Below are 12,694 nucleotides of genomic sequence, written 5' to 3' on the forward strand. Positions count from 1 at the left end.
TAGACGTGCTCCGCTGGAATTCATTCACCTTGACCCATCCCCGAGATGAACGTTAACATTGAAGTGCTTAAAAATTATGACACAAAAAAGTAGTTTGTCAAAGGCCAGTGCTGCTGTGCGGGGCGCACTTTATAGCCAGCCAGCAGACACCACTGATGTTTATTGTGGCCACGATCTGTATATTTCACAAAGTTTCCAGCAAGCAGAGCCTGTGACTCTGTACAGGATCCTGAGAGTGCTTACACCCCAACTGCTAGGGCTTTAATCACAGAAATGTAGGGCCTCAGTCGCGGCAAGCAGGTGGGTGTGATCTGTTCTGTGTTGCCGACCAGCAGACCCTCTGAAGCTCATTGCTGCCCCCATCTGTACCTTTCAAAGAGATGCCTGCCAACAGAGCACACAGTCTGCAGGGCTAGCGCCACATCTCTTACGACTTTAATCACAGAATACAACATCTCCAGTTCCCGCAAGATGGTCTCAAGGGCACCCTGGGGGGCGCTGGGCATAATTTGGGTGTGGGGGTGATTGTCCCTCCTCAGTCTCCAGAAGGGGCAAGGCTCTCTTTGAGGGCAGCTGCGTGCCCTCCTGCCCTGTCTCTTCCCCATGGTTGGAAGTCTAGCTCCTTACAGATGACACTGCGCAGCGCAGCTCTAGGCGCTGTTGGGTGAGGGCAGTTCTCTGCAGACTGCTGTTCCGATAACAGTTTGAGGCCAGTGATTGACTGGGAGGCAGTTCTCGGTATTTTTCACAGGTACAACAGTAGTTGTGTGATTGTGTTAATAGATCTTCTTTTCCTTCAGCAGGTCGATGTGAAGTTCTCAGGACTCACTGGGCACTTTCCTCAGTCATATGAGGGCCGGCCATTTTAACCTCACTTATGGTGAGATTAATCTAGTGACTGGTGGGTTTAGATGAATCTATTGACTGCTGGACTAATCGCATCGGAGCTCCCTCTGGCGGCTTGTGATTGTAGTCAGGAAAAGAAAATAGCCAGAGAACTGCCCTCACCCAAGCAGCGCCTAGAGCCGCGCTGCGCAGCGTCATCTGAGGAGGGACAATCACCCCCACACCCAAATTATGCCCAGCGCCCTCCAGGGTGCCCTTGAGACCATCTTGTGGGAATGAAGGCCTGGACTCGACAAACTTAATGTGGAGAAAATGGAGGGGCATGATTGAAATAGAGAAGCCCGGGAAACAAGGCAGATTGATTGGAATGAGAGGATTCAAAGCGCAGTAAACTCCAAACCATTATGGATGTCCTGTAGCGCTTGAAACGGTGTAATCTTCATAGAAGCCACCAGTGAGCTTTGTGCAAGTTCAAATGAAGAACAGGGGGCAGAAAAACAGAAATCTAGGACAAAAGTTTGGGAAAGGATATTAAGAATGAGCAGAGTGGGAGGAAAGTGAGGCAGGTTGGGGTGCTTGCTAGAATTTGAGGAAGAAGTAGACGTGTGGGTTGTAAAGAATAAAGGAAGGCAGGTATGTTGTACAGAAAGAAATACTTGTATTGGCACTTCACAGCTCGCGTAATTATTAATGGCATTTGTGTTATTGCTCATGCTGAGTTCCTGGAGTAGCAGATGTAGATGTTTGATCACTGCCTGCATAGTTATGATATGCAGACTCAGGACTCGAATCCAAGCCCAGATCACCAGGATCCAACCTTCTCCGGAGTTGAAAACCCATGTATTCAAGCAACTTCCATAACTGTGTAGCCTCTTCAGTGCTATCTGCTCCTAAAAGGAGGAGGGGGTAGGGTAGACATGGTCCTTTCCAAGGGCAGTGGTGTTATGGGTTAGTCCACCGCTGTGCTCAAAGGCAGTGAGGTACATTTATTTTCCCCCACATTTTCAGTGGGTACTTGCTGTCCTGCAGCAACGTTTGCAATTGTGACCTGGGCACCGGAGCAGTTGTCCTCTATACCACATTGAAAACAAAATGAGGTGAAGGGTCCTTGTGATAGCTGCAGTAGCACCCTCTCTGCTTCTGAATAGGGTGCTGGAGCATGTTTCGCTGTCCTGGTCCTTCTTGGCCTACAATGCTTTGAGGTACTGTCACCGTCTTCGAAATTTAGGGGCAATGGATTTCAGGACACTTGATAGTTATCAAACCAGTACCATAAGATCCAACATACATCCTTAGAAATCAATGACATTTCCTGAAAAAAACTAAATTTTAAGACAAGACAAGGTTGAGCATGGTTTTAATAGTGGCTACAGTGCAAAACCAAATTGTCTGCCAGGGTTTCTGTTGCTTTGTCAAGCCTCGCCAAAGTTACCAGCAAATTAAACAAGCATTTGCAATGCTACAGGTGTCGCATTTACTAGAGTTTGAGTTATTGGCATTGTAGATTACAATGCCTTTTATTAATGTGTTGGTTTTTTAAACAAATAAATAAAAGGCATTGCCATTTACAATGCCAATAGCATAAACTCTCGCAAATGCGAGACCTATTGCATTGTAAATGCTTGTTTTCTTACTGTGAACCTCTTGCCTTAAGCAACACAACCAGCCCACTTTCCTCCAGGAAAAAAAAAGGCAGCAGATGTGTTTTAAGAAGTAAATTCACTCTTGCCAATAGGTTGTGTCTACGAGTGTCTTCTACCGGCGATGCCTGCTGTGTTTGAAAACATAATTTAATGACTAGACAGTCCCTTGCAGTGGGATTAAAAAAAAACAGGTATTCAAGCAAAAGCACCTGGAAATGAAAACGCGGGCTGAAAGATCCATTTTAGACGTGTTGGCATTTTAAGGAACAGAGATTTACTTATGTCCCCCCGTTAAAGAAAACTCTTCAAGGTAGACCAATGTTTGCCCCTCACCACCTGGAGAGAGGTTGATGAAAATATGCTTCTAAAAAGCAGCAGGAGGGGGCACACAAAAAGGTCTTCACAATTGCAACAAGCATTTGCAATGCAATAGGTCTCGCATTAGGAAAGTTTGAGCTATTGGTCTTGTAAATGACAATTTATTTATTTATGTGTTGGTTTTGAAAATAGCTAAGTTACAATGCCAATAGTTTTAACTTTCGCAAACGTGACACCTATAGCATTTGTAATGCAATATGTGTTGTATTTACTTGACTTAGATGTATTGATATTACAAATAACAATGGCTTTAATTTATTTTTAATAATTAATACTCAAATAAAAGTTATTGTAATTTATAATGGCAATAGCTTAAACTTTTGTAAATACCTTTTGTGAAGATTATGTTCAGTGTATTTTATTGTGACTAAAATCCAAAAACAGAAGTGAAATATTAAATTTTTTGTGACATTTGTAATAAAGCTTGAAACATTGAGAGAACATATTTGAACCAGTTGTTGTTGAATGGTTGCAGGGATTGATGCTGTGGTGGCGCTGAGTGATGTTGTGGTGGCGACGAGCGATGCTGTGGCGTTCAGTGATGCTGTGGTAGCGCATAGTGATGTTGTGGTGCCCCTGAGTGATGCTGTGGGGATGCCATAGAGTGAGTGCAATAGATAGATAGAGCGAGGGAGATAGATGAATAGACAGATAGAGTGCGTTAATAATTTTCTGCTGTGGGCAGCGTGCTCCTCAGAAGCATTCCCCCGGTAAAGGGAGACTTTGTGTGAGCCGCATTCCAGGCAATTTACAGTGACCTTATGACGAGAGAGGCAGATAATGTGATGGGAATTGCTGAACTGCAGGCCTCCATTTTTGCTGATGCGCATGAATCTCAGTAATTAGTCTGCACACAAAGTGATAAATGTATCTCCCTTAGCCGTAGCCGTTGAACCACTGGCCCTATGTGTTGCATGCATGCGTTAACGTGTCTATTTTGGCCAGCAGGTGCACTCACAACACAATGAAAATGAACTACTGTTACCCAATGTAACTGTACTCAATTCATCCACCTTAGAAGCTGGAAGTGTGAGTTGGTCCTGCCAGGATGTGAATTGATGACCTTTTTTACATAACTGAAGATGTCAGCAGCGAGCGTTTAAAACACAGAATAATCTTGCTGTGAATGTGTGTGTGCGTGCATGCGTGTGAAAGAATTGGCACTAAATAGCACATGTGTGAGTTGGTCCTGCCAAGATGTGAACTGATGACCTTTATTACATAACTGAAGATGTCAGCAGCGAGTGTTTAAAACACAGAAACATGTTGCTGTGAATGTGTGTGTGTGCGCATGTGTGCATGCATGTGTGTGAAAGAATTAGCACTAAATAGCATGTGTGTGAGTTGGTCCTGCCAGGATGTGAACTGATGACCTTTATTACATAACTGAAGATGTCAGCACCGAGCGTTTAAAACACAGAAAAATCTTGCTGTGAATATGTGTGTGTGTGTGTGTGCGCGTGCATGTGTGTGAAAGAATTAGCACTAAATAGCATGTGTGTGAGTTGGTCCAGCCAGGATGTGAACTGATGACCTTTATTACATAACTGAAGATGTCAGCAGCGAGCGTTTAAAACATAGAAAAATCTTGCTGTGAATGTGTGTGTGTGTTTGTGTGTGCATGTGTGTGAAAGAAATAGCACTAAATAGCACATGTGTGAGTTGGTCCTGCCAGGATGTGAACACATTTTTTTTTTTAAATGTTTTTTATTGCAGAACCAAATGCGCAGTACATTTATCACTATGGGAACTTATCAGTGCAGATTTCTCATCCTCTTATCCCCGCACCCTTTCGGTATACACAGCCATTCAGCCCATATCCCGAAGGCCGGGCGGCGTCATTTGTTTTCTTGGTGCATTTTACATTTGCTATCATTTGTGGTCCCCGTATGGGGCGATCCGCTGTCTGCTTTACCAGTTTTTCTCCCCAGCCCCCTCTATCATCAAGCAATATTCATCCAGTTACATCTATTATGGTCGCTCTCAAACCTTCCCTCCCCCCTAACCCCCCAGTGTCATTGCCTACGCCTAGCTCTGAGAAACATGATCACGTGGTGGTGGACAGAAGCATCTTATCGTTTATTGGGTGTGTGTGTCTGGTGAGGGTCCCGGCACCGCGGCAATCCCAGCTGGGTCCTCAGGTTCCTCTAGCTCCTCCTCCCCTCCCCTTCCTCATCCACTGAACTATCTCGCAGTGCCTGCACTAACATCTCCCAGGCCATCGCTGCTTCCTGGGCGCGCTCATCCGATCTACGGCGAGCCAGTTGGTACCTGACCGTACTCTCGCCCGCCGCCCATTTTATAAATTCCTTCAGCCATCTCCGGTGTGTCGGCCCCGTCTTTGACTTCCATCCCTTGGTTAACTCCCTCTTAGCTAATATCAGGCCCATGTCAATGAACTTGCTCGATATTTTATTTTTAGGTGTGTGTGGGAACCAGTGTAGTATGCTAACCGCCCTATCGTATTGCAAGTCCCTCTCCGCCACTTCATTTAGCGTGTTGCCTATCTCCCTCCAATAATCCTGTAGGTGAGGGCAGTCCCTCAGCATATGCACCAAGTCCGCTCCTATCTTATTACATCTGGGGCACGCCGCGTCCTCCACTCTGAAGTATTTCGCGATTTTGCTCGGGGTGAGATAGGCCCTATGAATAATGTAGAAGTGTATTAGTTGAAAGCGCGCATTTCTAGTGCTCTTCCTAGCCCTCCGCACTAATTGGGACCACGCAGTGTCCGGGATTTCCATCTGTAGGTCCGTTTCCCATTTGGTCTTCAACGCCTCAAGCGGCCGCAGGGTCTCAGTCAGCATTCTTGAGTAGAGGCACGTTACTGCCTTAAAGGTGCCCGCCGACATCATTGTGTACTGACAAGCCAGTGTAGTCGGTGGTTCGATCAGTCCTTCCCCCAAATGTGCCTGAATGGCTCTCACCACCGCAGTAGGTAATCCCCCCTCGGGAGATCATAGCGTTCCTGAAAAGTCAGATATGGGGCCATCACACCGTCGTCGTATAGATCCCCCACCATCTGCAACCCTGCTTCCTCCCATAACTGTAGTCTCGACCAATCTCCGCCGTGTGTGGTTCTTTGAAATCTGAACCTGTGTTTAACTGTCATAATTCTGTTATGATTTTGATATCAGCGAACCGTAAATGGCGAGTTTAATATGTGCGTGTGGTTTCGTCACGATACAATGATGTATTCATGAATTATCAACAGATTCATTGTGAGCCCACAGGTTCCATGTTGTGAACAGCAGCCATTTTAGGTGTTGCCCTCTACATAGGCATACACATAGGCCAATGATTCTGGTAGAGCAAGTCTTAAAGGACACATACTCCTTAGCTCAAGTTCTTCCTGACTTCTATTTGACCTGAACAAGCTGACTCTGCCTACGTGATGCTGGCCTCGTCAAACCAGTCCATGCCCTCTAGTCAATCTATATTAAAGATCTGAGCAACAGACATTGCAATGGTTTATGACCTATTCATGCTTCTCTATCTCACTCTATTATCTGTTTCTGTTTGTGCCTTGTGGTCCTTTATGATGGGGAGGTGACCATTTTTATGATGAGGAGGTGACCAGTTCTATTATGAGTTCTCCGGCCTGCACAGGAAGGAATGTTTATCCTTGACAAAGATCAGTGATGTATTATAGGTTGGACAAACAGAATGGAATTTGCTGTTATAACATGTCTTGTTGTAGTAACATGGGAGTGATCTACAAAAATGTACTTCAAAGCAAGAATGTGCGCCCAGGGCATAATACAGTGTATAAAAGGCCTGCCTGAGATATCTCAGGCAGGCTGCCTCTTTCAGTTGTCAAGTACAGTTGGACGACGGAGCCTCACAATTAATTGTAATAAAGATGTCTTTTAATTTTCCAGATCTTCTGTCAATTCCTTTGCTGCTTTTAAATGCAAAACTATTGGATAGATCCCTGAGATGGAGTAGGAGAATTTTTTCATGTTCTACAGTTGGCGCCCAACTCGTGGCTCGATCATGAAGTGGCTATCTGGAGGAGTAATTGTGTCAGAGGATGGAGAACTAATTGGGAAGGCAAGACAGAATTCTACTAAAAAGAGGTACTCTGGGCACAGAGGGTTCTGGGGGATTATTTGTCTTTGCGGCCCAGCATGTTTTTGATTTTTCTGACTCAAAATCTCCAAAAGATGCCACTCCTGATTGAGAAACCCTTTCTTTTTTGTGGCGTAAGTATTTTAAAAGAGACTGTTAGGACAGTTGGGAGTTGGCAGTTAAAATGTGGACAAATATTTGTTTAGTATATAGCGTTGATAGGTTTAGGTTTGTATATGCGAATTGCAATTTGTATAGGCAGTTAATGAAGAGAGTTTTTTCTCCATCTGCTTTAGTTAAAGAATAAAGTGGGTCGCTCCCAGTCCTTAGTCAGTTTGGTTGCTTTCGGTTGCTTTTGTTTGGATTATCCCTGGTTGCTCTTGTTTGGATAATCATTGGTTCTGAGTCCTTAGTTATTTATTGATCTTGGTTATTTGAAGTCCTTAGTATCGGTTCCGAGTTCTTAGTATTGGTTCCTTAGCTTATTTGAACACTGCAGTATTCAAAAACCGAGGGTAACGCACATTTGCGAGTATATCGTTGGAGATAGCCCCTTGAAGTTTGAAACCCGATCAGTGAGCGAAGATGCCAGGTCGCGGTATTTTGTATCTGGTATTAGTATTGACTGGGTTGCAACAAGGATTCCCGAGTGGAGGATTCGTGTCTGATACCTCCGGTTGGAACTCCAATTTATGAGCTCTGTTTAAAGGTCTGTGAGGCTGTCCTTTTTGCAGCTTTTTGGAAAACTAATGAAAAACGTTTTTTTTGTTGTAAATACGACTTACAACGAGTATTTGCAGGTTATTTTTGAGCACAGTCTATAGGCTGTTCCTTGTTTCTGTCCTAAGTGTTGACCTATGGGTTAAAATGTAAGTTTAAATGCCTATTTTGTTTGTGGGTTTTGTTGTAAATTGCGACGGCGCTATTTACAAGAAATGGTTAGAGCGCGCTGTATTGTGTGTCCAGAGTGTTTGACCCCTTTCTGTTTGTGTCTGGAATGAGCTCAGTGTATGTGTGTGTGTGGGTCACATTCAATAGATATAAATAAGGCCCAGAAAGAAAGAAAACTAAAAAACGAAATTGCCTATTTTTGCAAAAATAAATAAATTTACAGCATTTTCTCTAGATGCACGATGTTAGATGTTCACAGGCAAGATTTTTCAGCTGCAGTATATTTAATAAGAAGGTTCATTCAGCCAGCACCTCTCTAGTTAAAAACGGGTGGAATTTTGCATAACAGTCCTTTTAAATAAATATAACGCAGGAATGTGACGCGTTTTAAGTTAGACATATGCGCTCAGGTTTGTGAGTTAATGCATCTAAATGATAGGCAAGGGATGTTAGGGACTCTTATATGTAGAACAATCACAGAGAGGAATAATTGTTTTTTTTTAGAAGAATAACATTATTAATTATGAAAAATAATTATTAAAATTCAGTGCTACAAAAATCGTTTTTTAATATTTATAAAGCTTAACACCCATACTATGACCTCCTAGCATTAAAATTTGATTTGAGTTTTGTTGCATCACTAAAATGACAAGTATTTGTGTGTAAAATTTTCCCTTAGCATAGGCGCAAATAAGCTCATTTTTATAAGGTATAAGTTATTATTTTCAAATGCCTGACTCATAAATTAGATAATAAACATTCTGGTGATACATATTATGAAAGAAAATTGTAGGATATTCACTTTTTTGTGCCCAAAACACAGAAGTCGATTTTGAGTAAAAGCACTGTTTAAAATGCATTTTGCTTTCATTCAGAGTACTTTTTTAAAGTGTCTCAGGCTTGAGCAAAAGCTTACATTTAGGTTTTAATATATATACTTGCAGGTTGTGCCTTCTTATGATTCAGTGGGTTAATGTGTCAGTACACAGGCTTGTTTTAATATCAGGGTTGAAGGTTCTGCCTTCAGCTAGGCCTACGGAAAGTTTGTTTATTTAAGTCTGATGAAGTGTGTACCATAGGATTGCAACAAGCATTTACTCTAAAAAAATGGTCTGTGTGTCTTTAGGTTTTGAGAAACATTGACAGTTAATGTAGTTTAATGATCTAGAAATAAAGATAATTTTGGCGCCTAAAAAAGAGTAATTATTTTTCAAAATAGAGTGACTTATAGCAGATTGGATAGAGCCTACTGGCTTTGTCAGCTTCAATGTGGCAGAGGCCGGGGCCGGGAGAATTTGCAGAGGCTGGTTCGAGCCGCGCTGCTGAAGATGTTATCTCTTAGTTTCCTGTAAACAATGGAGAAGGCCGTCATGTTGACATTTGCGACCTTTTAATTAGGACTTTACCTCTGAGGAATGCAGAATGACCTCTCTGAGCGGGCCTCTAGAGGTGAGGTTTCTGGTTTCTTTGTGAGAACATCAATCAAATAAAAGAACTTAATTTAAAAGGAAAAAAATAGGGGTTTCTCTGAAGGTCCCAAAACATGTGTTAAATAATATGATGAACTGATACATTCGTGTCTCCACGCTGAGGAAAATAATGTTTGCTAGCTGCTTTTATTTTACAGAAAATGAAGTGTTGCATTAAGTTTTAGATGGAAAATAAAATGCAGCCCCCTTTTCCGAAATTCTGAAGGCTACAGGCCTACGTAAAAAAGATATGCTCATTAGGTATTATTTTTTTCAGTGCACGTTATGGGTACCAAATTAATATGGAGTCTTAGTATAACAATTTCTTTTAGAAAGGTAAAAATAAAATGGCTTGATGTTGCGAGGTGAACTGGCAAAAGAGAGAACAGTTAAGTAATGTAACTTTATTTTTGTGTATGTTACAATGCTTTTTTGTGTGCTGTGTATTTTTCTGTTTCTGCCAACAGATTATTCATGGATTGTTCTAAGGCAGACAAGACATGTGAGTTTGGTTAATTGAAAGGAAATGTGTTTTTGTGTAATTTCTTTGGAGAAAAATGTTCATGTTTTCGTTTGTGTATTTGGCCTTATGGTGAGAAATTTTAATTGGTCCTGTATGTTAGGAGTGAGACAGTAAAGTTATACTTGACAGTAGACTGCAACTATGTTGTGTTCTACTGTCAAAAGGATGGTACAGGCCCAAATATTGGTTTTTTTGGCTGCAGGTTTACAGTGCATAAAGTACATATGCTATGGTGCTGTGTGGTACCGCCAACAAGTATATCTGATGGCTTGACATGTGCATTTTTTTGTATGTTTATGTTGTTACTATTACAAGTTCCCCTGTGTTGTGAAGGGATCTGTGTGACGACACGTATTGCTACACAATAATTGGATGAATTTGGTATAATGATAAATTTCACAGATATGGTTTTCATACTGTGAGAAAGACAGGCAGCACTTTTACGAGTGCATGCCTAAATTTGGCTATATTGATATTGAAGAAAACTAAAAAGATATACAGGTTCAAAGTGTATCACCTGATGCAAGTCACGTACTGCACATCCCCTTGAAGGAATAGGCAGCCCTAAACTGTTATGTATCCTTGATTGGACCTAAGGATGGAATTATAGATCTGTGACTCAAGGTGGCCTAATTTCTATATTGCATTACTTAATCGTGTTCCGTTTCCCAAGTAGCATATGGCTGTGTCCCTTGAAAGGAAACCAGGTTTCATTTTTCTCTCCCTGAAGAGAGAACAGGAACATTAGTTAGGATTACCGTATATGGTGTAGTTGCCAGAGGTAGAGTTAGAATTTATGTAACTCTGGTCTTTTGTGTATCCCCCGTACTCTTGGTGCTGTGTTACATACCTGAGGCACCCAAGCAAACTCTCCCCTGACCAATGTCGCACCATGCTTAGTCCCTTCTCCATATTCCTTTCACCAGTGAGCCCATTTATATGGGTGTATTGTTTTTGTGCACATTTCTAGACTGCAGTGATGTATCAGGGACCCCCCATGTTATGTATAATTTCTTTTTGTATGACCAGACTGGTTTGCAAGAATTTTCCTTAGGCCTACTTCAAAATATTTTTTCAGACTGACTGTCAGGGTAGTGATAGGCTGGTTAACTGACCCAACATTATAGTAAGACAAGTTTTCCATCTCAATAGGAGATACCTTAAGTTTACCCTTTTGAACATAACGAATCTTCAATGTCTATTTAACATTTTTCAGTTCTCTTTTGTTCCTGCTGCTTTAATTTTTGGGGGGATCAGATGTGTTCTAATCATGCAAATACCAGGACTTTCCAGTGTTTGTCCTTTGTCTGCACATTTGATCATTAGCCTTTGTATTGCATAATGCACCTGATGCACATTTTTTAAAGGGACTTTTCTTCATGTCCTTGATAAACTGTATCATGTCACTTCTCTATTTGAGATGTTCTAGATAAGGGATTTAGGAACATCTAGTGTAGCTATAGATGACAGAAAATAATGAAAAGAACATAATTGAAGATGCTAAAAATACTGTTTTGCCCTTTTGCCTTTGCTCTTGTATTTTATGCCCATGGCGTATTGTCACCCCCTTGCAGATTGCAGGCCACCTGCTTGCAGTCCTCTTGTTAAAAACCCAACCCATGAACTGTTTTTGTACTTGATTTGAAGGAAACTAACAATTGTGTTACATTTCCTATATCACCAGGTTCTGCAGGATCTTCCAGAGTTAAAAGGAAGAATGATACCCTGCAGACCTGTGATCGAGAGAGATCAAGCCTAATCCCCATCAGTGAACATAACAGATGACTTACAGACTTCTTGGCTCTACAATTCCTGCAACGAGAAAGCAGCGTGACAGCGATCATCAGCGTGCCCCCAATGGAACCTCCCAAGCAAGCCATTTGTTTCATCAGGAGGCGTTGTAAAAAGAAAAGAAAAGAGGAGCTGGTTTCAAAGATGCGAAGGATCCCTGTTGTTGATGGCAGGGCTGTCATCCAGTTTGTTCAGTTTGTTCAACTGTCATGTGCTTGAACCTCTGACAGCGCGCGGTCCCCCGATCCCCTTGGCCTGAGTTTTTGGCCCCCCACACACCTCTTTTCCTTTGCTCCAGCGGAAAGGCAGTGCACCTGAGGATAAAAAGGCACTACATTCCGGTGCCCATGAGAGACCAGCTTGAGCGTCCTCTGACATTAAATGATGAGTGTTGGAGTCTGAAAGTGCTGTTGATCTTCCTGGGTTGTTTCTCAGTAGTGCTTGGATCTGCACGAGATGCTTTGTGCCCTTGATCAATGAAGAGCACATCATTTGTAGTGTCTGCCACGAAGAAGAGACACTGGTGCATTTTTTTGAGACATTGAGACTTTCGAGTGAGCTGTGGGTGTTTTGCCAGGAGGGCACTCCAACTAAACAGTATTTTCTTTCTAATGAAAAGGCCTGAATTGGAGAGGCCCATGCGAGGAGGACAGTGGAGGCGGATTTGATGGACAATAGAAGCCTGCCAGGAGAGGCTTTGACGGACTCTGGGTATTTTCTGTGAGCTTGTATAGAATTGGAGTTTGGAAACTAATTTTTGCTGCTTTGTTGGCATTGTTTTAAAGTACTATTCTGTTTAGTAAAAGCAGAATAAAGCCCACTCTCTGTGGAAGAGTATCCCTTTTCATCTGAGAGCATTGATCAGGAACACCATTGTTTCACTTGAACATATAATAAATTACTGAAATGCATAGGAAGCTATATAAAATGTTATTAGATAATTCTAGGATTTGCTTTCTGCTTAGGATTGTGGAAAATTATGATTTCGTTTGTAATAGTGGTCACTACCTTCTCCTGTTGCCTATATGTTCTCAACAACGTGTTTTCTAGTGGTTTTTAAGAAATGACATTGTCTTTTATGG

This window comes from Lissotriton vulgaris, chromosome 8, assembly GCF_964263255.1.
Source record: "Lissotriton vulgaris chromosome 8, aLisVul1.2, whole genome shotgun sequence".
Classification (NCBI taxonomy): domain Eukaryota; kingdom Metazoa; phylum Chordata; class Amphibia; order Caudata; family Salamandridae; genus Lissotriton; species Lissotriton vulgaris.